Genomic DNA, 27,795 nt, shown 5'->3' on the forward strand with positions numbered 1-27,795 from the left:
CCCAGCCTTGGTTCTTACATCTTGGCTTGTCCTGCAAAACCTCTCTCTCTTCAAGTCTCTATCACATAGGTTTAAATCTGGCCCCTCAATCACTTATCAGCTGTGTGACCCTGGGTAAGTCACTTAACCCCCATTGCCTAGCCCGTATTGCTCTTCTGCCTTGGAACCAATACACAGTATTGATTCTAAGTAGAAGGTAAAGGTTTTAAAAAAAACTCAGAATAGAAATAGTTTTTTCTTTACTGGAAATTAAATGTAAATTTGTCCATTATAAATACAAAATTCAATGTAATACTACAAAGGCATGGTATATATTTCATCAGAACTTCAGCAGGGATTCAATTAATATATTAATTTCTAGCCATGAGTCATTGGAAGTTTTCTCTGAGGATCTAATTAAATTATCAAAATATTATAATTTTTAAAATTATAAATAGTTTTCTTTTGCTCATTCCAATCAACAGAACAGATTTTAAGCTTCATATTTAAAAAATAATAAAATTGCTTCAACTTATTTTGTTATTTTATTTTTAATATTTTAGTAGAACTATCAGAAAAGTCCTCTTCCACTGATATTCAATAGTTTAGATGTTGATCAAACCATATATTCTTATCACCTCACAGATGTTCTCCACTAAGTCAAAATAATACATTTTACATTTATTTTAAAATTCTGCAAAGCAATTTTTATAAAATGTTGATCATATAATTAACATTATAAATGGTAAGCAGCATTATTAAAACATTATAAAAAGATAAAATTTATTAAACTACAACAAAATTACTGAGATTACATAATGGGCTTGACCATTGTAAATAGCAGCTAACTGTTCAATTTAATAAAACAACCTGTTTTCTCCCATTGTAGGAAAATGTGGGGGGAAAATAGTGATGAATTCATATGGGATTTTTTTCTTCACCTAGAAAGGACTTCTTCCAAAGATATTTGTGAGAACAAGGTTATCATTTTCATTATCTCCAAAATAACAAGTCCCAGATGAAGAAAATGAATCACCACTCTGACCTTTCGATTCCCCATCTTTGAAATGAGGGAACTGGATTAAATGATCCTTAAGGTCCCTTCCAGTTCTAGCATAATATATTCCCATAATTCATTTAAATAACTTGAAAAAAGAAAATATTGAGAGCCAAATTATCAAGACAATTGTCTAAAATGTGTCCAGTGCCAGAAAAATGTGAATGAGCTGTGTTTGGGAGCTTCTTTGAAGTTATGCCAAACTTATTAGGCCATTTGTTTGAAAATCACTATGTAAATCTTGGGAGTTATGTATAAAAAAACTTTCCTTTACTCAAATGGCCAACTGACAGGGATGAAAGCCTTAATACTCTCAGTTAAGGGATTCAAGTTGTCTTTTTTCTGGGAAAAAAAAAAAGGAAGCAATTTTCAAGAGATTGAAATTTACTCCATCAAAGTTCTTTATTATTTGTCAGTTCATGGAGGAAGTCATAAAGATTCTTAATTTGTGTCCTAGCCTTCTTGTAAAAAAGTCATCAAGTGATTTACAATGTATTGCTTCCTTTATGTCCATTGAAGTGGTGGTTGATTTTAAATCCTAAAGCCAAACAAAACATTTTGGCCATTTGATACCTATAATTGTTTACTTGCCATACTTCAAGGGAAAAGAACTTTCTGGGTCAGGCAAAAGCATCTGTAGAGTTTATACTATTATATTCAGAACAAAAATAAATAATTACTGCTCCAAGGGAAACCTAAATTTCAATGAGGAAATGAGCAAAAATGAGAGATGAATACACTTTAAACATCACTGTCAAAAGATTAACAACAACAAAAATTTACTGCTTTAGAATGCTTTGTTTTAGCAAGTTCTTTTATTAGATTTCAGTTTTACTGTCCCCTCTGTTCTTCCTAATAATGGAGAATTGGTTATGTCTCCCCAACGTGACTTTACCTCATTTCCACCTGCTGACTTCCCTGGCTTCATGCAAATCTCTGATAAAATCAGAAAGCTTTTCCCAATTCCTCCTAATTCAGGTGCATTCCCTCTGTTAATTATCTCCAATTCACACTGTCTGTGGCTTTTTTGTTATGTCTATAGCATAGTTGTTTGCATGTTATCTCTCCCATTAGACTGCAAGCTCCTTGAGACCAGACACTGACTACCTTTTGCTTACTTTGTATCCCTGGCATGTAATAAAGTGCCTGGCACATTGTAGGCACTTAATACATGTTTATTGCCTTCCCGACTAATTCATAAGGGTAGGGATGATGCCAGTGATTTTATGGCATAAGAAATTCCTGAATGAACAAATCCCCTCTACCAAAGCAAGGGGGCACTTTCTGTGACATTTATAGTCTTAGAGAATTGTTAGTACACTAAGAAATTAATTGACTTACCCATGATTACCTACCTAGCCAGTACTTGTCTGAGGTGGGGTTGAACCTACTCTTTCAGGTTTTGTTGTGCACCTTCTATCTACTAAATCAGGCTCCCTCTCCTTTGTATATTGGCAGACATATTAGATCACTGTCTCCTCTCTAAAGACAATTAATGCTAATTTCTTTATCAGTTACTCAAAGATCTAATTTTCATAGCTGTAATTAGTGTCAGGGCTCCAAAGAGTAACAGCAGAAGAGAAGACAGGTTTGAAATTACAAAGTTATTGAAAGACTTTTGATCAAACTCTGGGCATATTAGTCATTTAAACATAATGATCATCAAATACAAATTAAGTAAGTGAAGTCTATCTTCTTTGTCCTTCTTGTTGTATAAATCCCTTGCCAGACACCTGGAGTTATTATACAATCTCCTCTATGTTTCCACTTTTAGTTGGGCATTTTTACCTGTTCTTAGATTAGGCATGTATATAAAATCATGGTGGGTAATTAAATTATTTTTTAAATCATGTATATATATATATATATATATATATATATATATATATATATAGTATATTATAAGCTATTTGACCAACTAGGGCAGTAATATTGATTTTCTAACCTGCTTTAATGAAATCCCAATATGGCTTTTAAAATATTATGCATGTTGCTTAAAAAATTTATCCTCTGTGATAGAGTCCAACTTATAATACAGATTTTATATATATATTATATATTATATATACAGATATTAATCTGTATTAAAAGTCATAGTTTCTTGAATTTTGCATAACTTTAAAAAACAAAACCAAACTTACTTTCTGCTTTAAAATTGATACTAAGTATTGATTTCAAGGCAGAAGAGACATAATGACTTGCCCAAGACCACACACTAGGAAGTATCTCAGGCCATTTCTGAATCCAGACCTGTCTCCCTTCTCCAGGCTTGGTACTCTATCCACTAAACCACCTAGCAGCTCTTAGCAGACCTTTTGAGAATTGGCATATTCTATTAATTGAAGAATCAACTTTCATGTCTAAACTACAAGAAAACATTTGATGAGGACAACATTAGTATATAAAACATGTATGAAATAAAATTCCCTTCTAGTGTAAAAACTGCATCTGTTACCAACCTTGCTTGAAATTAAGTCAGCAACTTGGAAAACCAAATCTTTGTTTCCTTTTTCTTTCAGAACCCTAATATTCCATGGCAGTTTATTTTTCATTAGGTTATATACATCCTTTTACAGAAAATGTGCCTTGAAATTATTATCTAAATGTAAGTGCATTGGAAGATATTAAAAATATTCGATATTTGGCATGACAGAGGTGATTATATATATGCATTCATATATGTATATATGTCCACATACATACATATGCACATATATTCTTTTTTTTAAACTCATTATAGCCAACTTTTTATTTTATTGACTCTAAAATTAGTCAGAGCACTGAATTTTTAAAATGCTTTAACTCTTACTTTTCTTTATGATTTTTTTTTTTAATTTGGGAAATTTTATTTATTTAATTTAGAATTTTTTTCCCCTGGTTTCAAGAGTCATGTTCTTTCCCTCTCCTCCCCCCAACTCCTGCCATAGCTGATGCACAATTCCACTGGGTTTTACATGTGTCATTGACCAAGACCTATTTCTATATTGTGGATTTTTGCACTAGGGTGATCATTTAGAGTCTATATCCCCAATTATATCCCCATCGACCCTTGTGATCAAACGGTTGTTTTCCTTCTGTGTTTCTACTCCAACAGTTCCTTCTCTGGATGTGAATAGTGTTCTTCCTCCTAAGTCCCTCCGAATTGTCTTGCATCATTGCATTATTGCTGGTAGAGAAGTCTATTACATTAGGTTGTATCACAGTGTATCAGTCACTGTGTGCAAAGTTCTCCTGGTTCTGTTCCTTTCATTCTGTATCAATTCCTGGAGGTCGGTCCAGTTCATATGGAATTCCTCCACTTTATTATTCCTTTGAGCACAATAGTATTCCATCACCAACATATACCACAGTTTGTTCAGCCAATCCCTAACAAAGGGCATCCCCTCATTTTCCAATTTTTTGCCACTACAAAGAGTGCAGCTATGAATATTCTTGTATAAATCTTTTTTTTTTCCTCATTATCTCTTTGGGTTACAAACCTAGTAGTGTATCAAAGGGTAGACAGTCTTTTAAAGCCATTTGGGCATAGTTCCAAATTGACATCCAGAATGGTTGGATCAATTCACAACTCCATCAGCAATGCATTAGTGTCCCCACTTTGCCACATCCCCTCCAACATTCATGACTTTCCTTTGCTGTCATGTTAGCCAATCGGCTAGGTGTGAGGTGATACCTCATGTATGTGTTTTAAAATGAATCTGAACCCTGGGAGACTGTATCTCCTAGGACCCTCTACCCCAACTTCCTCAGACACATCCCACTTCCTTTCTGGGAGGTATCTGAGAAGCTATAAAAGAAGAGAGAAGCATGGGTTTTCTCACCTTTTCTGTAGAAGCACCTTTTTTGCAGAAGAGCCTTTTGCCCTGAGACCCTTTTACTCCAGACCTAGAAATCTAATTTCCCCTAGCCTTTCCAGACCTTTATTTTCGGAGCAAAAATAAACCTATCTAAAGATCCCTGAAGTCTGACTTGATTTGATTTAATTCCTAAGCCATAATTATACTAGAAAAAGAAAAGCCTGGTCAATCTCCCTACTGGTACTGGGGATCCTCCAGCTACCTTTGTTTCCCTACCTTTTCCCTCCATTTTCTACCAATACTTATTTGGAGACCCAGAAGGATCAGAACTTATAATCTTCTCAACCTGCTTGCTGCTCTGCCTCAAAATCTTCAGGTAAGTTAAAAAACTTCCCACACCTAAATCCAACCCAGTGGGTGTGTGTGTGGGGGGGTGTGTGTGTGTCCCTTTTCCCCTACTAGGGAGTTTCAATTACTGCTGGCTCCTCTCAGTCCAGGAGCCTTACCCTAATCCAGGGGTCCCCAAACTATGGCCCCCTGAGGCCATGTCTCCAGCCCCACCACACTTCTAGAAGGGGCACTCATTCATTGGTGGTCAGTGAGAGGAGCACTATATGTGGCAGTGCTGCAAAGCATGGTGTTGCTCATGTACAGTACTACTTCTGGTGACATAATCCTTTGTGTGGAGCTTTGGAACAAGGTGTCACTCAAAGGATTATGTGGCTGCACAATGGAAGATGTCAGCATGGTGAGCAGTGATCTGGAGGTGGGGATTCCACACTGTATATACTGCTGCCCAGTTAGGGTTAGAGTTAGGGTTAGGTTTTTATAGTCCGGCCCTCAATGGTTTGAGGAACAGTGAATTGGTGCTGTGTGTAAAAAGTTTGGGGACTCCTTCAAATCCCCCTTGCCCTGCCGGTCTAAAGAAACCAGCAGAGGTCCGAGAAAAAACCCCAGTCTCTCCCTCCCTCTTCCACCCACCCCAGCCTGCTTCAAAAACTCCCTGAATGCCCCCAACCTTAACTGCCTAGTTCCAGTTTTTCCCTCTGGAGCAAAATTGCTCTTAAAACAGGCAACTCTCAAGCCCTCAAACCCCAAACCCCATTTACCTTTACAGCAAGGCTCTTAAGAGTGCTTTAACTCAACCCCTTACCCACAATTCCCTTTTCCAACTCCCATCTCCCATTAGCAATTTGCTCCTCCTGCCACTAGAGGCCAACACTGAGCACTAAAGTTTTGCTTCTCTGGCCACTAAAGTCCAACAACTGAGCACTATTTTTTTTTTCTCCTTTCTGCTGAGATGCAGTCTGCCTCTCTGCTACCAGAGGGTAGCACTAATCAAAAATGTATATAGCAAAAAAAATTTTTTCTATACCATCATAAATAAATAAACAAACAAATAAATAGTCAGATAAACAAATAAATAAATAAATAAATGCAACATGATTGTTACCTTACAAGAAAGCCTTTTGGCTTTTGTCAAATTGGAAACCTTTAAGGTTCCCGAATGTATAGAACCTGACAACAGGCTAGAAATAGTGCAAACATAACATACCTCCCTTCCTCCCTTAAAACAGGATGTCTTCCCTAACTAGTTCCAGGTGTAGGTTGTAAAACCCCCTCTCCCTGACACCAAATGTGCTTATATTCCTCCTAACCTTATTTCCTCAGTAAAGGATGTAAAACCCCTGGGCCCCTCTGACACCAAATGTGCCTGCATTCCTCCTACCCTTTTGTCCTCCTAGCCACAGTATATATATACCATGCTTTTGCTTCAATAAATGACTTCTCTTTGCATACTATGTGAGAGCTGTCCGTACCCTTTTCTCTCTTCCCCGTTCCTTCTCTCTCTCCCCCTTCCCCTCTCAGGGGTCGTAAGGGGCTGGTCCCCAGCACCCGAATGCCTCATTTTCATAATGATACTAGGAAATCTGCTATTCCTAATTCTTAATATTAAGACACAAAAGGCTGCAAATCAGAAAATGCAAGCAAAAATACAAGAAGCAGTACACATTCAATTGGAACATTTCAAACACTCTTTGTATAGTCCAATAGAAAAAGAGGATCCTATTCAAATTTCTGAAATGTCTAAGTCTAATTCAAATTTTTGCAAGCCTAAAATGTCTAATTCAAATTCAAATTTTTGAGAACCTGTTCCCAAATTACCTTTTTTCTCCTAAAATAGAGACAGACCCTTCTCAAATTTCTCAGGTGCACCTCCTGGCCAACCCTTCCTCCCCTAATTCTTCTCCCAACTCCCCTGCTCCCTCTCCCAATGCCCCTTCTTTTCCTGTCTCTTTTCCCAGCACATGACTAAACCCAGCCCTGTGGAAACCTCGTAGTCCTACCATACCAGTTTCTACCCATACAGCCTTGGTAGGCACATAAACAACTACTATACCAGTTTCTGCCTGTACTGCCTTGGTTGGCATGCAAAGAACTTAAAAGAAATTGTGACAACAGACTGAGTCCTTTGATATTCTTTTCCCCTTAAGGGAAGTATCCACAATAGGAAGACCTGGGGAATGTGGTAAACTTAAGACAACATACTCTTTACATGCCCCAGGATATAAAAGAATTTAAAAGAGATATGCCTAGCTTTGAAGACAAACCAATTGATGTAATGAAAAAGATGGCAGATATATTCTTCCATTATGATCCTTCTCATAAGGATGCTGAAAAATTACTTCAGGCCTTTCTAACAGAATGTGAGAGAAATAACATCACCTCTCAGGTTAACAAAACCTGAGGGCATAATGCAATGCATTGACCACCTCAAGATCCTCGTTGGAACTATAATGTTCCTGCACAATACTTACAATTAAACAATGGTAGGGAAGCCATTCTCAAGGTAATGTGAGAATGTGTTGAAAGACCAGATGTTTGGACAAAATTTGACCACCTTACACAACCTAATGATGAAACACCCTCCCAATTTATGTATTGGCTCATTGAGCTGGGAGGTCGGGGCCTAGATCTTTCTACTGAAAGGGATATCAGACAAATACAACATCAATTTGTTAATAATTTTTGCACAGTGGTCCAAGAATATTTTAAAACACATTGTCCAAAATGGCCAGCAATGGATCTGGAAGAGTTGAGAAGGACTGCTGTGTATGGTTCAAAAGGCCATGCAGAATAAAGAGCAGAAACTAATGATTTATTGGAAACAATGAAAAGGGACCTGAAAACGTTACGTTATAAAATAGATAAATTGGAAAGTGGGTATGATACTACCCTGGCCCCTCTCCAAGAATCTAATTTTTGATCCTTGACCTGCTACTTCTGTGATAAGAAGGTCCAAGTAAGGTTGAATTGTAGAAATCTATTCTAGGCAATTGGGAATAACACCTACTGGAATAATAATAATACTAATAATAATTTCAGGAATAACAACTATAGAAATAATTTCAGGAATAACAACTATCAGAATAACAACAGGAATAATTTCAGGAATGATAATTCTGGGAACATATATCAGGCAGAAAACTCAAACCAAATGATACCACAACAATATCTTTTAAGTGGATCTTGTCCACAAACTGTCCCTCCACATGGGGCAGAAGGTGGTGCCCCTTAAACTCTATTGCTTTTGTTGTTTTGTTGTTATTAACCCTTTTCAGTTTTGTCTCCCCTTAAAAATAGCAAAGAAGAAGAACCTGTCTACCCCCTTACTTTATTTGTGTCATCCTGTATTTGACTCTTATCTTTATTTGTGCCTTTATGGAAGTCTATAACAACTTGTATTTGGAAAACTTGTATTTTATGAATTTTGATAAACTGTATTAGTGACCTATATAATAGCCTGTATTGGCTTGATTTTTATTTTGTGACTTTTTGTGAACATTTTTATATTTTCTTCAATGTATTATTGGTTTTATACCACATTTGCACTCACACTGAGGATCATGGCTAAGTTGAGAGAAAATGCATCAAAATTCTTGGGTAAGAACCTTTATATTCTACCCCTCCTTAAGTGACATTGATTGTAAGATATTTTTTGATTGTTACCGATTATAGGAGATATATATATTTGAATTTTAGCACATTTCTTATAATGGAATGTGCAATTTAATTTTCCTAAGCACATGTCATCTACCTAAATTGAAAGATTTTAGATCTTACACTAGTGTAGGTTTACTATGTCCATTAGTTCTGTAACTGATTGCCCAAAATCTTAGACTACTGAAACTACAATTAGTATTTAAATATTATGGGACTTAATACATATGTCTGATTTGAAGAAATGGGAACAAAGAAGGAGCACAGACCTGATCTACACAGTGCCAAAGGAGTACAGATATCTATACAGTGCCACAGAAGCATATATTTAATATGAATGATAGCAAAAAGAGCACACATTTCAAAAAGAGAAATCAATACTGGTAGGATTGCTGAGACTTATTGAAACTTCTATGACAATAAAAAAAAAAAGGACTTGAACTTAGTGGGCGACTCAAGGTTGCTGTGCTTAACATATGTTAAGACGCAGGATTCCTTGTACTACACTCCTTGTGAAATTTATATCATGTACCTAACAATTGGTTATTCTGGCTCCATATTCTATCCCTGAGAAGAAATGATGAAAGAAGAAATATATCAGTCCAAGGAATAACAACCTAGTCCCTTTTTCCTAACTTTCTTGCTGTGGTTGTTAACTGTGGTCCTGGCTACTGAGTGGGTAAATGCATGATGTTGGACATGGACTTTTTAAATTGGGCATTATTCAAAGTCCTGTTGTAATTTCATATTTAGAATTTTTCCATATAAAATTTAGGATTGGATGTTTAGAGCTCAAGAAGGATATCTTCCCATTTTAAATAGGAGGAATCTAAGGTTGAGAGGTGTAGTGACTTTTTCAAAGTCAAAAAGAATAGAAGTATGAAGGCTAAGACTGGAACCAAGGTCCTCTGACTCCCAACCCCCAATACTCTTTCCATTACTCTATGCTACTTTACATGGATTGAAAGAATATCTCATTATGAGAATTCCATTAGATACTTTAAGATCAAATATGCTCTAAACATAATAGATATGATATAATGTGTTAATATAATGATATAATGTGTTTATATCTATATATTAATGAAATGTCACTCTTGCCACTTACTATTAACTGTGGATAAATTCCTCTGTCTTCAGTTTCTTCACCTGTAAAATGTGAGAGTAAGACCCCAAACCCCCTGAGATCCCCTGAAATTCTAAATCTATGCTTTTAAGTCAGGCTGCTGTATAGAATTTGCTTGTTTTAATGATAACAACATATACATAATAAATTTAGGTGCCTTCCTACTTCCCTTTCAAGTTTTTTAAAAGAACTCTTCAGTTGGAAAATAAATAAGGAATACAATAAAACTGCTTGGGAGAATTTATATATTAAATATTATATAGTAAACTTGAATGGCATAAAATCTATAGTAGAATATAATCTTTCAAAAGTGAGCACTCTATTATTTTAAGTTCAATGCTCGGAATAATAACAATAATAGGCAATTTTGTTTTTTGGTGCTTTTTAAGAAATTTTAGATTATATGTTTTTGTCCTTCTCCAAGCATTTTAGAAAGAATTCATCATATATTTATTAGAATGAGAAGCTGTCACAAATCAATAGTAAACTACAGAAAAGAATATGACATTTTGTCCATAAAAATCTTTACAAACGTTTGAATATGTTTTTTCTCCATTTTTTGATTTTTAAAAAAAATCACAATAATTTTTCTATAATACCCCTTCCCACCCCTGTCCTCCATTAATCTTTCATTTATAACAAAGAAATATTAAGTAAAACTAATTGACAGTAACTGTGGCTCACTGTGCACAAAATCTTAAGCATACATTTCCTAAAATTTCTAAAATACAAGCCTGGGAGATAATTGGGAATTTGGCAGGTGGAATGGGTAGGGGAGAGGAGAGAGAAGGGGGAGAGGAAAGAAGTTTGGTATGACATTAATTTAATGATTACTGATTTCTTTTTATTAAGTCTCTACTGTGGGCTGATTGCTACAAATAATTGTAAATAACATAAAGACTTCCTGGCATATTTCATTCTCTGGACCTGCTCCTTCCCAGGAGGGTTCTTTTGGGGTTTTCATTTCAGCCAAATCCCTAACCTGCAGAGATCTTGAAAGGCTTCCTTGAATTTTCCTCCTGGGAGCCATGTATGCAAGTATTGTGCATTTGATTTTTGATTGTAGTCAGAAATAAATGATGAACAATTTTAAACACTGCAGCTAATAAAAGCAAGAGATTTATTTTTCTCTACTGTTCTATTTTTCCCAGATATGAAGGGTGTTCCCATCCCCTATGATGCCTTCCCTCATCATCTGATATAAACGACCTTTTGACCTTTAAGGGAAGATTTAGTCCAGTGTTCTGACATCTAATATCGCCTTCAAAGGATTATTAGAAAGGTGTAGCAAAGTAGCACAGTAGGTAAAGTGCTGTACCTGGAGTCAAGAGGATCTGAGTACAAAATTAACTTCAGATACTTTCTTATCTCTGCCTCTTATAATCCTAGTTCCCATCACCGTTTTGTTGAGTTATCTTTTTTTATGAGCCTAATTCTGCTGTCTGCAATTTTCAATATCCTTAGTAAAAATTACTCACATTTATTTGTATCTGTTTGTTTGTGGGGGGGCAGCTAGGTGACCCAGTGGATAGAGCATTGAGCCTGGAGTCAGAAAGACCTGATTACAAATCTGGTCTCAGTCACTGACTAGCCATATGACACTGGGCAAGTCACTTAACCCTGTTTGTCTTAGTTTCCTCATCAGTAAAATGAGCTAGAGAAGGAAATGACTAACCACGCCCAGATCTTTGCCAAGAAAACCCCAAATGGAGTAAGAAAGAATTGGACACAACTGAAGTGACTGAATAACAACAAATATGTTATTTCTCTGTGTATATGTTTTCCAACTCACAAATCACCTCAAAAGCAAGGACTGGTTTTTTTTTGGTCATTTTATATGTATTAATAGCATCATGTCTAGGATGTGGTCAATGTTTAATAAATGCCAATCAAATGCATGGAAGTGTTTTTAGGATGTTTGATTTCAACGGTTCTTTAAAACAGGATATTTGACTTAAATAATTTTATATTATCTATGTAAACTTCTGTCTCTATGAATCAAAGTATTATATATATATATATATATTTTTTTTTTTGCACACCCCTTGCCCTATTCTGCTTTCAGGTCAACTTTTCCCTGTTCTGAATCTCCCTTTTGGTCCTAGGAGCATCTAACCTGCATGCAGGTGGCTTACCCCCTGTACTGCCTCAAGTGCTTAAAAAAACAAAAACCCTTCCTCTTAAGCTAAGGCACTCAATTTCACAGAAAGAGAAGAAACCTTTGAAATACATGTAGTACTCTTTCACACTCAATGAAAACAACTTGAAAAAGGAGATTTTTCATTCCAGGTACTTTAACACTGATGAGAACTAAGCTTGTTTTTATTTTTTTCCCCAAATGTTGCTAGGGTAGGTAAGTAAAGCCATGTCGACTCATAGACTTTTATTCCCTAAAAATATCTGCCCTTCACATTTCTGTTAATTTGTAAGATTAAAGGCTACCACTGGGGCATCCAAACTCTAAGACTGCTAGAAGGAATGTCTATAAAGAGATAGACTCAGGCAGGAAGGTATCTAAGGGATATTAAAAAAGACAATCTTCATGGTCTCATAAGAGGGGCAGTAGTAATAAATAAGTGAAGATGTCCCAAAAAGGCAGAGAAACTTAACAAGTGGCCCTAAGGGATTCAAACAGGTACAATGTCAAAAGTTGGTTTCATGGGATGAAGATGACTAAAACTTAATGAAAATTTACAATTAAAATTGTATGAATAGAATTTTCCAATTAAAAATACTGATATTCTAGCTTTTAAGAAAACATCAGGAACCCTGCTTTTTGATGTGGCATATGAAGTACCACTATTGATTTAGCATATTTTTGCAGTTATGAAATGTTAATGTTTAATCTGTCCCCAACGTAATCTGACATAGACATGATTAAACTAAAAAAAGGGTTTACTTAAAGCCAGAAGGAATCTCAATAAGATAATTTAATTTATCTCATTTTATCCAAAAAGTAAGGATAAGGACTAGACAGGTGATTAAACTAGACTAGGGAGTTTCTTTTGAGGACCATATAGGTCAACACACAATTTATAGTCTTACATAGTACTGCTTCTCATTAGAACATCAGAACAAAAGGTGAAGGTTACAATCTATATTGATAATCCATTACTGGAATAAAATTCTAACATTAATATAGGATTCTAAAAAGACCAGTATAATTTCATTGGTAGTTCATCATCAACTCAGTTCTTTTTTAAAAACCTTATCTTCTTTCTCAGTTTCAATTCGAAGACAGAAGAATGACAAAGGCCAGGCAATTGAGATTAAGAGACTTGTTCAGGATCATAGAGCTAGGAAGGCCTGAGATCAAATTTGAATCCAGGTCTGGTGCTCTATCAACACTGTGCTACATAGCTGTCCCTCAATTCATTTTATCTTAATATAAAGCTACATATAGAAGTCAGAATCAAGGATAAGCAACTGAAAATGAATGTAATATGTTATAAGAAAAATGTAGGCAGTAGGTGATATGGGACCAAAACTCAAAAGATAGAAGATGATTATATAGGTATGTTATGGGGGTGAAGAGGTGCACCCCTGGGGTTCGGGAAGGATACCTTTTACAAGAATGCAAGACTCCAAAACTTAGCTTAAAAATAAAAAAGAGAAACTTATTAATTTAGAGAGTAATGTTGAGAATGGCCAGGAGGATGGTACAGGTGGAACACCAAGATGGAAGGCTGCTCCTTGGAAGGACAGCATGGATGGAAAAGCTGTCCCCCAGATGACATCAGTTCTGGGGATTTTATACTCTTTACAACAGATGCTATGTCATGGTGTGGACAGAACTCTAGAGTGGTAAACCATCAGGCATTCAGTTAGGGGTTGGGGTCTGCCTGAAGACATAGGGAATGACCCTCATAAAAGATTCCTTAGTTTTAGGGAACAGACAGATGTCTGAGATGTAGCCTCATAGAATCGAGGTGTAGCCTGGAGGTGCATATCTCTGTCCATCTTAAATCTAAAGGAGGATCAAAGGAGGACAATCATGTCAGGATCCTATAGGAGTCATTGGAAGTTTTAGGCTCAGAGTCATGAGGATGTAAGGGAGCAAAGGAATTTCACTGATAATAGTTTTCCTGAGCTTCTGGGGGTACAATGTCCATGTCAGGTAGATTTGGAGACTGATGAGATGAGAGAGAGAGGGAGGGGGGAAAGAGGTGGAAGAAAATAGAAAAGGAAGGAAGGAAGGAAGGAAGGAAGGAAGGAAGGAAGGAAGGAAGGAAGGAAGGAGGAAGGAAGAAGAAAAGAAAGTAGAAAAGAAAGAAGGAAGGAAGAAAACAAGAGAGAGCAAGAAAGAGAGAGAAAGGAATGAAGAAAGAGAGAGAAAAAGAAAGTGAAAGATAGAAAAAGAAAATGAAAGAAGACACTGATAGCTCTTGGACATGATTCTGATATGGAGATATACATTCAGAGGAGATAGAAGGAAGGAAGGGGGAAAGCACTTATTTAGCAGCAGGCATTATACTAAAGCACTTTACAAATATTACCTAATTTGATTCTCACAATGACTCTGCAAGGTAGGTGCTATTAATATCCACATTTTACAGTTGAAGAAACTGAGAAGTACATTATAGAACTATATAAAAGAAAGGTTTAAGTGAGGTCTGAGAGGAAGAATCACTCCAGTAACCTCTAACATCACATATACCAATAGTCTCACTTTGTAGATGAGAAGCACTATATCCAGAGAGGCTAAGTGACTTGCCCAAGATGACATAGGAAAAAGGCATCATAATGAAGGTTTGGATTCTGGTCTCTAAAATAATTTTTCTTTTCATTATATCAAATGTCTCATGAATGAATCATTTATTTAATAAAATAATTGCTTTGTATTAATCCCAGTGACAAGTGCTAAGAAGACAAATGAAAAAGTAAAACAACCTTGCCCTCTTAGAGCTTAAATTCCAAGAGTGAAAGGCTACTTACATAAGGAAGTTGTGACCAAGGAAGGAAATTTTAACCTGGAAAGTCATATTAATAGTGACTAGAACAATAGTATAGTCCATTAAATACCTATTCCACATTAAATATTAATTTTATTACAGTTTTCAGTAAAACAAGAGATGGAAAATAAGAATTGAGGGAAGAGCAATGGTACACACTTGGCAGTAAGGTCAAACATTGCCAAGAGATTTCTGAGAAGAGTACCTTAACTCCTCCAGTCATGACTTTTGAAGTTTCTGTTTAGAGGGTAGAGCATAACACCACCAGTAGAAGGATGAGGAAATGGATTTCTATATTTGTTCTTGTTTTCTGCAATACTTTTATTAGTGATATAGACAAAGGCATAGATCATTTGTTGATCAAATTAGTTGAATGCATGAATATGGGGGAGAGTGGAAGATAGTATTTAATGTGGGCTGTGACAGAATCAGAAAAAATCTTGAAAAAATTTACAGCAGGCTGAAAAAACAGTGTGGTCATATGCAAGAACATTTAATAGGTGAGGCTGGTTACCATTATTGAACAATAAGCATGCTACCAAAACAAAAGCTAAAAGCCTAGGGCTTCCTGACTCAACCCCAAATGTAATTCACCATCCACCTTGCCATGCCCCTTCTCCTCACACCTCCAAAATGAAAACTAATTCTTGGATATTAATTTGCTTACACCAGCTTAATACACAAACTATCTTTAAAATTAACTTTTATATGAATATATTTTAAACAATTAAGTCAGGCTTGCTTAGTTGGATGATCCCAGGTGGGTCTCATTAATTACCCCTGAGTAGGAGAGGCCAAGGAAGGAGAGGACCAATGATAATTTATTTGACACCTTTCTGGATTTATCAACATATATTTTGTATGCTAGAAATATTTGGTCAATAACATATGCATGATAATAAAATGATTCCTAAGTATTTTTAGCAATGTTCCTCATAAATGAAATACATTGTCCTTACAACTTTGTTACTTCTCTTATCAGCTATATTTTATAGATGAAGAAACAAAGTTTGAATAATCTGTCATAGGAAGTCTAAGTGTCTGAGGCAAAAGTGAAACCCCAGTTGACCGGATTCCAAGTCCTGTATTCAGTATACTACATCATTTCCCTTTCCTGGGATAGCAAGTTCATTTCTACTCTATAGGTAGAGTTTTGCTGAAAAAGACTTGGGGCCACATATTGACTCTAGCTAACTTACAACTTGTACTAACATGACAGAATAATCAAATGTCAACCCTATGAGCCTTTAAGGAGTTTTGCTACTGATTTTTAAAGTATTCATTATGTAAAAATAGCATCACAGCTGCAAATCATAATGATACCCTGTAATAGAAAAAATATTAATTAGAAGGATGAATAAGATAGTTAATTTATCATGAATTTTCTTAGGTTTTATATAACTTAAAGAAATATTTCTTCATTTTTTACCAACATCACTGAAGAGTAGAAGTAACACCAACACTAAAAAGCTATGCAAGTTATCCATGGAAGTAATTATGTTAATACAAAATTAAAGTTTTAGTAAAAGTGAAAACATGGACAATGACAATGGGAATTCATTTAAAGCTGTAGATGCTTCATGACATTTTTAAATATAGGAAGAACAGGTGAAAAAATACATATCACATTTTCACCTGCTTTTCCCATATTTAAAATATATCATCTAAATAGTTCGCATTTTAAAAGCACATACACAGATGCAGAACTGATGACTTTTTCAAGTTATCTGAAAAAAAAAGCTAACATAAGGGTCAATACTAATTCCTGAGAAAACATTCAATAAAGAAAAAAAGCAAAACGTTTACCAGATACAGGACAATAAAATGAAAACAATACTTTCAAATTATAATTATCAAGGTTAGCTAAGGAGAAGAAATGAAGAAATGCTCCTTCTTCCTTTTTTTTTTTAAATGGGAGACTGTGCATATGGGATGTTATATATACTGGAAGACAATTTGTATGTGGGTGAAAGACACATGAGGATTCCTGCATGTTCTGTTACATTCAATGACATGTTTTGTAATAAAGAAGTAAGAAAGAAAGATGAGGTGGGGTATAATTCAACAAAACCAGACCACACAACTAATATCTGATACCAATATTCCATACACACAGTTTTCCAGTCTGTATAGATGCACTTTTACAACTCATCTTGGCCATAATAATTGCTCAGATTCAGTTTTTTATTTTTATGGCTTAATCTGTTTACATTTTATATTCATTGTGCATATTGTTTTCCTGAATTTGCTTATTTCACTCTGTATTAGTTCATAAAAGCACCCTCTTTCCCCCCAAGCTTTTTTGCTTTTATCATATTCATTTATTCTTATGATATAGTAACATACTGGTATATTTCTGTGCCACAATTTATTTGGCTTTTAACTAGTCAATAGGCACTAGCTTTATTTTCCTTAATCCATCACACTATTGTATTTCCTCTCTCTCTCTCTAACCCTCTCCCCTTCTCTACCCAACTCTGTCTCTATCTCTCAGATTGTCTCCCTCTCTCTTTTGTCTCTTCTCTTCTCCACAAAAAAATCTAGTTAGTGATACTGAGATATATGTGATATCTTTCTGTTAATCACTTCATTGGAATGTGTATAGCAATAGCATCTTTGTGTCATTATGAACATTTATGCATGTTTCTAAAATATAGATCTAGATTATTTTCTAGACTGTTTGAGCAAATTAATGACTATCAAAATCGTGTTAGTGTTTCTGTCTTTCCTCAGCCCCTCAGATAGTGACAATTCTGGTCTTTATTATCTTCACCAATTTGCTGTATAGGAAATGAAACTTCAAGAATTGTTTGAAATTTTGATTTCTTTTTTTTATTATTAGTGATTGGAATCAATATTCCATATTTTTTGTCTTCTTTAGAACATCATTTATGTCCTTTCACTTTTGATACATTAAAAAAAGTTGTACATGTAAATTTCTTTTCTTCAAAGTCATATACTTTCTTTTGTTTTCCCCTTAACTTCAACTTCAGTGAAAAGATTTGAATCCTACAAAATCCTTTCCGACCTACTCAGTTTTCGATAATTTAGTTAGTTTGATAAACCTCTGACCCAGATCTGGATCAAAAATGATATATACAAAGCCAAAATGAAGAGTTCTAAGTTCAAAGTATGCTTTACCATGTCTCCCTCTTCAGAGAAGTATAGCTGCATTCATCAAATCAGTATTGTCTAGTAGTCCTTTTAAACTCAGAAATGTTACAGATGAGGAAAGGCAATTAGTTTTTATTTTACAAATGAGTAGATTGGAATAACAGTTGTTCATTAGAATAAAAATTTGGAAGCTTTACAAACAATCAAGAGGCTGCCTGGTCCTTAATTATCTTCTTTAAGTACACATTAAAGGACACTGCTGACTCACTAGTAAAAAGTAGAATTCACAGCTTTAATGGTTCAAAATTACATCCTGAAGCCAATATCAGAAACCATTCACTTAAGTCAATTGCGTGTGTGTGCATGTGCATGTGCACATGGACGTGTGTGTATGAGTGAATGCAAGGCTATATTAAACTGCCCTGGTAATGAATATTTGAAAAATCCCATTATTAAGTTCACAAATGCTAAAATGCATCTAATAATTTACTTAGATGGAAACCAAACTGGACCATTTCCCTCCTGCTGGAGATAATGATAAAGCACCTTTCCTATTACCATCCAGTCATTTCGGATGACAACAGAAAGAACATGAAATGGTGATGTATGTACAGGTGCTTTTCGCATAAAGCAGATTTAATCTCTTTGGGTGACATTCTTATAGACAGATCAATCTAAACAAAAGTAATTCAATCAGCCGGCCCCAGTGTTTTGCTACAGAACAATTTCCTCAATAAGTGCTGTCTTTATTGGATATTTTGAGATTTGCCAAGTGTTCAAAAGGCTTATGGTAATGCTACAGAATTTAGATAAGCATACACACATACACAAACACACATGTAAAATAGAATGCAAATTTGTATATATGTATACATATATGTATATATGTACAAAGATATTTGTCTGTCCCTAAAATAAGATGCTTTATTTTGCTTCCTGAGATGTTATTTCAATGAAGAGGATATTTTAAAAAATATAATAAAAACTAAATAAATATTACTATTATGTATTACTTGACTTATAGATTAAATCAACCTAGTTTCTCTCTGATTCATCTTTGCATATATTAAGTATTAGAATACACACACACAAATATATGCAGACATGTATGTACTAGTACATATTTACACACATAAACACACATTTGTATATAAATACAGGTGTATACACATGTGTATATAAAGTGTTGTACAATTTTTTTTTGTTATCGTACAGCTTTGAGTCCTGGAATAAAAGAAATTCAGGGTAATAGAGACACACATAATGGATGTGAACAGACTGAAATATATTACAAACAAGAAACTAGGCAAGGCAGGGCAGTGGTGGTACTAAGGGCCTCATCAAAGAAATAGAAAAGGTAAATGAGAGAACTATTTGAAAAAGCAAAGAGTAACCAATGGGCATCTTATTTTTTTTTTGTATCCTTTAAAAAAATCAAGGAAAAGTGAAGAAGACTCACAACTTTTTGAAGGAACTTCTTTTTTCGGGTGGGCAATGACAAGAAATATACCAGAAAGGCAGTGACAGATAGACTACAAAATTCGTCCTTGGAGGGGATAACATACTAATGAAATCACAGATCGATTTTGTGTATAAGGTACAAGATTCAGGGAATGCAAAAGCATATAATATTTAATCCCTATTTTCTAAGAGTGAATAAGGTAAGTTGGGAATCAAAGGTAAAATTGTGATTAATAAAATAATCAAGATTGAAGTAAATCAAGGTTGAAGTATCTGTTTAGTGTATTGTAAATCTCTTGCTATTACCTTATTTGCAAATTGGTCATCTGTGATTTCTGTGCCCAAATTCCATGTAAAATATTTCTAGGATAAAATTAATGTCTGATTGTACACATTAAAAATTTTAATAAAATATATTTCCCAAATTACTTTCCATATACACTATTTGTGTTTAATCTCACAAAGGTGAGATTTAGTGGCGCAGCCTTCTACATCACATGTTATTTAGGAAGATTACTTCCTAAAACACATTCACAAAACATGCATAGAATCACCTATGAACAAGGGTGCATCCTTGACCACAGTCCTGTTTCACTCATCATGCCTTGGAGGTAACATGGAGAGGTAAATATTCTGGCAGATACTATTAAGTTTGAAAGCTTTTTAAAACCCTTCATAGGAGTATAACTGATGTCTATGGGCTAGCTTAGCTTAGTGTTCAAAGTCTAAACACTGGGTCCTAGCCACTAGGGGATGAATAAGGCCACATGTACAGATGAAAATTATCGATTAATTACCAAAGTAAAAATTTCAAAATTTCATATTCCCATATTATAATAAGATGGATAAGAAAAAATTGCTAAAAAATTTTCACTCTGATTCTTCTACTGTTCTTTCTCTTAAATATTTTAAGATTTCTCAATCACTTTCAGTTGTTCCTTTTTGTTTTTGAAGAGGATCAGTGATAGCATGGGGTGATATGCAGTGCTGTGTAAAGTCAGCATCCTCATTCTGTCTTCCAGCCATTGAAGTCCAGTGGCAAGACAAAAGGCAGAATGACTAGCAATATCCTGGGAAAAGGTGGATGACCTTGGTGTCTTTGAGGTCTGACCAAGCTCTAAGTGCCCCCACAGCCCTGTGTCAGCCACATTTATGGCCATTGGAACAAATTGTTCTCTGTTCATTTCATTAGGAGAAGTCTTCAAGTGCTTGGGTTAGACGTTCCCCTAACTCATCAGTGGACCTGAGGTCTATTGATTATACTCTTAACCTTGTTTATGTCTGCATTTTATCAGGGAGTGGCTGTTGCTCATGCTATAGATTCTTGGAATCACAGGGGAGAGTTTGCTGAAAGGTGGACAACAATGGTAGATGAGCAGCCCTGCAAAGGGCATCTTAAGCATTCACAACAGAGGTGTTAGTCCTCTCCGAACACTTCATCTATTCCATTTTTTTCTCTAGTAATATTTTATTGTATTTTTCCCAATTATATAGAGAGGCAATTTTTAATATTTGGTTTCTGACATTTTGTGATGCAAATTATTTACCTTCCTCCCTCCTCTCTCTCCTCACAGAGACAGAAAGCAATCTGATTTAGGTTATGTATGTAGTATCATGTAATAACTATTTCCACATTTGTCATGTTGAGAAAGAAGATATATCATACTGTAAGAAAAAACTCATGAAGGAAATAAAGTGAAAAATGGCATGCTTTGATCTGCATTCAGACTTCACTCTTGTGTATACTTAAAGTATTGCACATTAATTTAAATCTTACACCATTCCTTCTCTGATGGTAGATAGCATTTTTAATCATGAGTCCCTTGGAGTTATCTTGGATCTTTTCATTAATGAGAATGGTTGTCATTCACAGTTGGTCATATCAATTATTGTTCTTGCTAAGTACAATGTTCTCCTGGTTCTGCTCACTTCACTTTGTATTAATATAAATCCCTCTGAGTCTTTTTTTTTTAATGGCCTATTCATCATTTTTGGGCACAATATTATTCAATTACATTCATATACCATGACTTGTTCAAGAAGCTTATATTCTAGAAGGCAAGACAATGTGCACATACATAGGTATATACAAAAAATGAATAAAATATATACAAAGTAACATGGGAATCTTAAAGGAAACTTTAGATTCTAAGATAAAGAAGTTAGGAGAGAGAGCTATTACAAAGGCATAGAGACAGATGATGGAGTATTTTGGTTGAAGAGTAATAAGAAGTCCAGTTTAATTATAATGTGGAATATGTGGAGAGGGTAATATTAAGGGAGATCTGAGCAGACCCCTAACTGCTAGGCCATGGAAGTTCAGAATATTCGTAAGCAGACATAAACATATCAAGGTCCCAATAGCAATATGTACCAGATAAGAACTTAGGGGCCAAGCAGACCCCCAGCAGAAGACATAAACATATCAAGGTTCCAGCAATAGTACGTACCAGATAAGGACTTGAGGGCCATACATGCTGGGGGGTAGTAGGGATAAAAACCTCTGGATTCACAAACTATGGGGGAACTCTGTGCTGAGTCCCCTGGGGGTGGGGGTGGGGGATTCTGTGCTGAGTCCCCTGGGGGAACTCTATGCTGAGTCCCCTGATTCATACCAGATCAATAAACGACCCTTTGCCTGATTGCACTATCTATTGGTTTTCTGTGGTGGTGGACGACAATCCGGACCCAAACAATATGTGTAATAAAACAAAATGTAGAGTAATACTAGAAAAGGAGGATGGGTCCTGGATGGAAAAAGCTTTAAGTCAAAGAAGTTTCTATTCTGGAGTCAATAAATATCTATTAAGCACTTGGTACCATGCTAAACTGGGGTGGAAAGTCATCTGAGGATATGTATTTTTTAGTTGATTTCATCTTGAAGAATAATGAGTTTCTGCAGATAATGAAGTCTAGGAAAGCAAGCAAGTAGAAAATGATATGAAAAAAAATGCCCTGAGTGACCTGCCTAAATGGTAGATGATCAGTAAAGAGCTCCCAGTAAAGAGCCCTATCTCTACTCTTTCTAAGCAGAGAGAGGGAAGGACTGATGGCAGGGAATGTTTATAAGGTGGGAGTTTCTAAGTAGATAATCTTGCAGAATGTTGAATTCCTGGAAATGATGAATTCCAGGAAAACAAGCAGGTAGAAAATATATGAATAATTTCCTGAGTGTCCTCCTAAAATTGAAGAAGGATAAAGGAGGATCTTCTAGATACTCAGATGGGTATATTTGATCAAAGAAATAATATAAAACTGCTGAATTTTATTGAATGGGTAATATGATAAAAAATCTGAACTTAAGATGCATGATTTGAAGCAGAAAACATCTTAGGCCAGGAGACCAATCAGGAAGTTATTGAAGTGGATGAGGTTAGAAGTGATGAATGCGTGAACCAGGATGACTGATATGACCAAAGGAAGGAGACATCTAACAGAGATATTCTGAAAGAAGAACTAAGATTTGACAAATGACTCAATATGTGGGGTAAGAAAAAGTGAGAAGTTGAGGATAATAGTATGAGTGCTTGAGGTCTTGGAAGGATGTTGGTATCCTCAATGAAAATGAATGTAAAGCTTCCTCAGAGGGGAGAGAAGCTTTAAGGTAGGAAGATCGAGACAGGATAGAAGTTTTAGATACCACGAGGAGGATGATGGAGTCAAATTAGAGATATGAGGTGGCAGGAATGAGTCTTATTAATTTTCCATGAGCCACAGCTAAGCTCTGTTCAAAGGACCCTTCCGAAGGCTTTTACCAGTCCAGAGATCCACATTTAATACCACACAGGTCAGAGAGATGATAGAGAAAGATTAGAAATGGAGCCTGGCCAAAAGGCCAGGCTCCAGCAAGGACAGCCATCAGCTAGCCTGAAAGAGAGAGAGAGAGAGGCGGAGCTTGCTGGGCTATATATAATCTTTGATATGCAAATATACACAGTACATAGGGATGATGATCATTGGTTAATGACAAGGTATAGGTGTGGTTTCTCTTAACCAGGTGAGCACAAAGAAACCTGTGTTCCCGCCTAAACTGGGGGAAGCTGGGGTCAAAGGTCAGAAGCTTTCCCAGCCATGTGCAATACTGAGCATGCTCAAGACTGAGCATGCTCTCTTCTAAGACAATCTGTACATACCAACTGTTTCCCTTGCCCATAGCTAGGGGTGGACTGCTACAGAATGTTTTAAAGACATTAAAAAGATGAACAAACTCATGAATTTCTCATCCTGTGGAAATTGGGATCTTTTTTCCAAATCATGGGGGATGTATCTCCTATTATTTCTTTTGAATTCAATATCAAGGTGTATGGACTGACAGAATCCTCAATAGACTTGTGTTTAACAACACTTCTTTTTCTATGGGTTTTAATTTTGTTCTGAATCATCAGTAATTGCTCATATGAAAAACAAATTGTGAGAGAATATAAAATGGTAATTAAAAAATTAACAGCAATTAAGACAATATTAATGTCAAGTGAAAACCTAAATACATACAGTTACTAAGGTTTTCTAGGTGGTTTAATTAAAGGTGTAGTTGTTACTACAATTAAAATTGGGTAATTTTCTTTCTTTCAAGAAGAAATACAACATAATAATTGTAATTTATTTTATCATATTGCATTGCAAATTATAATGAGCTTACAGAAACAAAAGCTAATGATCTGTGTAGAATTTATGTAAGACCAAAGTGCAATATGTAAGAGAAAAGGTTATGGAATTATGGTAATTGAAGCATAGAATTAGTATTTTTCATTTGTTTTGGAAAAAACTCATCAATTCAATGTAACACCCCTGATTTCCCTCTGGATACTATTTTACATAAATTGAAGCATTATAATTTAATAAATAGTTAAGATGTAAAATAGTTTATCTATCCATCATTCCAAAGAGAGAAAAACATTCAGGGTTTAAAAGAAATATTTTATGAGGTATGAAGTTAGTGAGATTTGCATTGGCAGGATCCATTTCAGGAATTCCAGCCAACAGAGCACTGAAATGGAGGGGGTGTAGTAGGGTCATGAAGTTTTCTTTTACTCAGAGGAGATACACACAAGTGACATACAAATTAATATATTAATCAATCAGTCAAGAACTTTTTGATACCTTTTGTCCAAAAAACAGTGTTCTATTTGGGGGATAGATACAAAGCCAAAAAGTAAATAAGATAAAAACCAAACCAAACAACCAAACCTCAAAACTCAACATTACTATCTCTTCCTTTGAAGGTGCTTATATTCTATCTGGAAGAAAAATAAAACAAAACAAAACCACTCTATACACATATAAATAAGTTTAAATCCAAACAGAGCAAATAAAAGTAATTTGGGTCAGTTCACTAACAATTTAAAGTCAACAGTCCTTTCATAGGTAGTAACACTTAACCTGAAACTTCAAGGGAGCCTGGGATTCTAAGAGGTGGAGGTGAATGAATGTGGGAGAAGGGCTAGGAATAGCTTTTATGAAGGCTAGAATAGACAGCAAATAGAATTCTGTGTACAAGGACAAGAAAGTCATTTTAGCTAGAACATAAACTATGAGAAAGCAAATCTAATAAGCCCAGACAGGCAATCTGAAGCCTTTGTTGTCAAGCACTTTAAATATCAAATGGAGGAGTTTTCATTGGGCCCAAAGGCAACAGGGAGTCACTGAAGTTTATTGAGCAGGGAAATTATGTGGCCATGCCCATTTTTAGCAATATCACTTCCACAGTTGTATGGAGATGAGTGAAAGACTTGAAGCAAAAGGATCAAGAAAGAGCTTATTGCCAAAGTCCTGGTAGGTGCGTAGTTATTCAGTGATAAAACGGATTAATTGAAGTGGTTGGTGACTGTATTCCTCCTCCTCATTTCTGTATTTATTATGCATTTCTGCTACCAATAAAATATATATCTTCTATGGAGTACAAACTTCATCCTCTTCCCAAAACTAAGATGACATCAAAGAAGAGTGACTTTTTTTTTTGTGAAGTCTGAAAAAGGGAACCTAAATGATTAGCCAAATCCCATCAGAGAAAGGAAGAGTACAGTATGGTGACAGGATTATAAAGTGAAAAATTAAGGTCTACTATATCTTTGACAGTCTGATATAATGACTTTATATAATAATCTCTTTCCTGAAGTCTTATTTTTTCTGAGTACTTTAGTGGTTCTGTGTTATTTCCAAGTTAACAAAGGTAAGCCCATATCTCTTTTGGATAACTAATTATTAGCAAATCTTACCTTACATCAGGCCTAAATATTCCTCTGAAACTTTTACTCATTCCTTCTAGTTTTGTCTTCCAATTCAAATGGGAAAAAGAAAAAATAAAGCCTAATTCTTCTGACATAAAATTTGTGTTTTTCATAATTCTTTTCTCTAGGTTATGCCTAAATCGTTGATATTATCTTCATGGAGATTATTTTTGGTCTCCTCTAGTTTGTTAATATCCTTCTGCATTATGTATGATGCTAGAATTGGGCAAAGTACACTTGAGGTAGCATTTCTAAGATAGGGTTGTACTTCTTTCCTTTTGCAAACTAGCAATTGTTGTGGGACCCTGGGTTTACTTGTATCTCGAAATTATAGAAGTCTTTCAGGTCAAACTGTAAGCAGGAGATTCCTTTGCTTCCTGGAATCCTTGTCATTATTAACCCTAAAATATCAAAAATTCCTGATAAAACCAGGTTGCAACAAAGGGAAAGTCCCCAGAGAGAATTGTCCTCCATGGATTGTCCTTTAGGTTTTGATATGGACACAGAGATACCCTTCCAGGCTATGCTTTGATACCATTTGAATGTATCTAAGATATCTATTTGTCCCCTAAACTATGAGGGTCATCCCTTATGTCTTCAGGATGACCCCGGTCAGATGACCAAACCCCTCCCCTCCCTTGTGCCTGAGTGCATATCTTCATACCCTCCTGAAGTCACATATCACCTATTGTAAAGATTATAAAGAGCCCAGAACCCATGCCTTTCCAACTATGCTGTCCTTCCAGCCAAATTCAACATAGATTCCAAATTAATAAATTTCTCTTTTTATTTTTAAGCTAAGTTTTGGAGTCTTGCATTCTTGCAAAGGGAACCCATCCCAAACCCAGTGGGTTCACCTCAAACCCCCCAAAACACAATGAATTTTTCATCTAACTGTCTGGAATCTAGAAACCCCAAACTTGTGTCCTAGTGGGATCTAGAAATCCCAGGTTTTGACCTTGTCACATAAGAGTTTCTCCCAGAGGGAAAGTCCAACTTCACTGATCTCAGACTAACAATAGACTTTAAGATGTTAAGTATCTCTTTTGTCCCAATGGTTTCTCTCCCTAGGCTAAAGTACTTTACTGAGGTGGCCCAGTCCTGGTATGGATCTTTCCCTTTTGTGTCCATTGTAAAGCATCAGCCCCTCACTATTATTCCTGTCTGAATCTCTTTGGTTTCCTTTCTTACCATTGTAAAGTCAATCAACTGTCCCTCTCATCCTCAGCCCCCAGGTTTCACCTAGAAAGGTATTTAAGCTCCCCAACTTTAATGACTCCTTGGAGTCTTCATCTAGCATGGTGGCACTCCCAGGGATTACATCCCCAGAGTCCAGGGTTTATACCCTGAAAAAGTTGTGGTGCCTGACTGAGTAAAGAATCAAATATTGGACTTATCCCTATCCTGATTAAAGACTTGGTTTTTCTGACTATTTGATAGTTCTGGGTTGTTTCCAAGTTAACAAACATATCACAATTATTCACCCATATTAAAATTATACCCTTAGAGTATATCCCTAGCTTTAAAAAACAAAACAAAACATGAACTATTTTACAAAGGGAACAAAGACATATTGTTAAATAACTGAACTGAGTATAAACAGTTTTAGAACTTTTAGTTATGAAATCCTTTGACAAAAATTTGTACAGGGAACAGCAGAGTCTCTTCTTAATTGAACAGGTAGACTGGGAGGTTAGAAAATGTGAGTGTTCTCATAGGAAGAAATGTATTTTAGAGGTATTTGTATCTTTACATGCCCAGGAATTTCTCCATAGTATTTCATTTGGTAAGGGCCTATCAGAAGACCTAACTCAGTTTTGGGTCTAGAATTGAGGTGATAACTGAAACTTCTTAGGTATGTGAGAGACAATCTAAGTCCCTACCTAAGTGCTTTTGTGAGGAAGCTAGGAAAAAAAGCATTGATAAGAGCCTACTATGCTCCAGACACTATGCTAAGTGTTTTACAAATTCTTTTATTTAATCCTTAAAGTTTTTAGATCTCTAACTATTTTATTAATTCATTAACAAATAATCAAGGAAAAATTATTGAGAATGTACTGAGCACAAAAAAAGCTGTGTT

The 27,795-nt window shown here is 35.5% G+C and overlaps 1 protein-coding gene and 1 non-coding gene across 3 annotated transcripts in view; both read right to left on the bottom strand.

Moving 5' to 3' along the window:
- Nucleotides 1–27,795, bottom strand: part of CSMD1 (CUB and Sushi multiple domains 1) — a 2,624,761-nt gene that overhangs the window by 1,092,226 nt on the left and 1,504,740 nt on the right. The window lies entirely within an intron of this gene.
- On the bottom strand, nt 16,506–16,562 carry MIR7244 (microRNA mir-7244). The gene has a single exon (NR_127429.1). It is a non-coding gene; the product is annotated as a microRNA mir-7244 (primary transcript).

Source organism: Monodelphis domestica, chromosome 1 (assembly GCF_027887165.1).
Source record: "Monodelphis domestica isolate mMonDom1 chromosome 1, mMonDom1.pri, whole genome shotgun sequence".
Lineage (NCBI taxonomy): Eukaryota > Metazoa > Chordata > Mammalia > Didelphimorphia > Didelphidae > Monodelphis > Monodelphis domestica.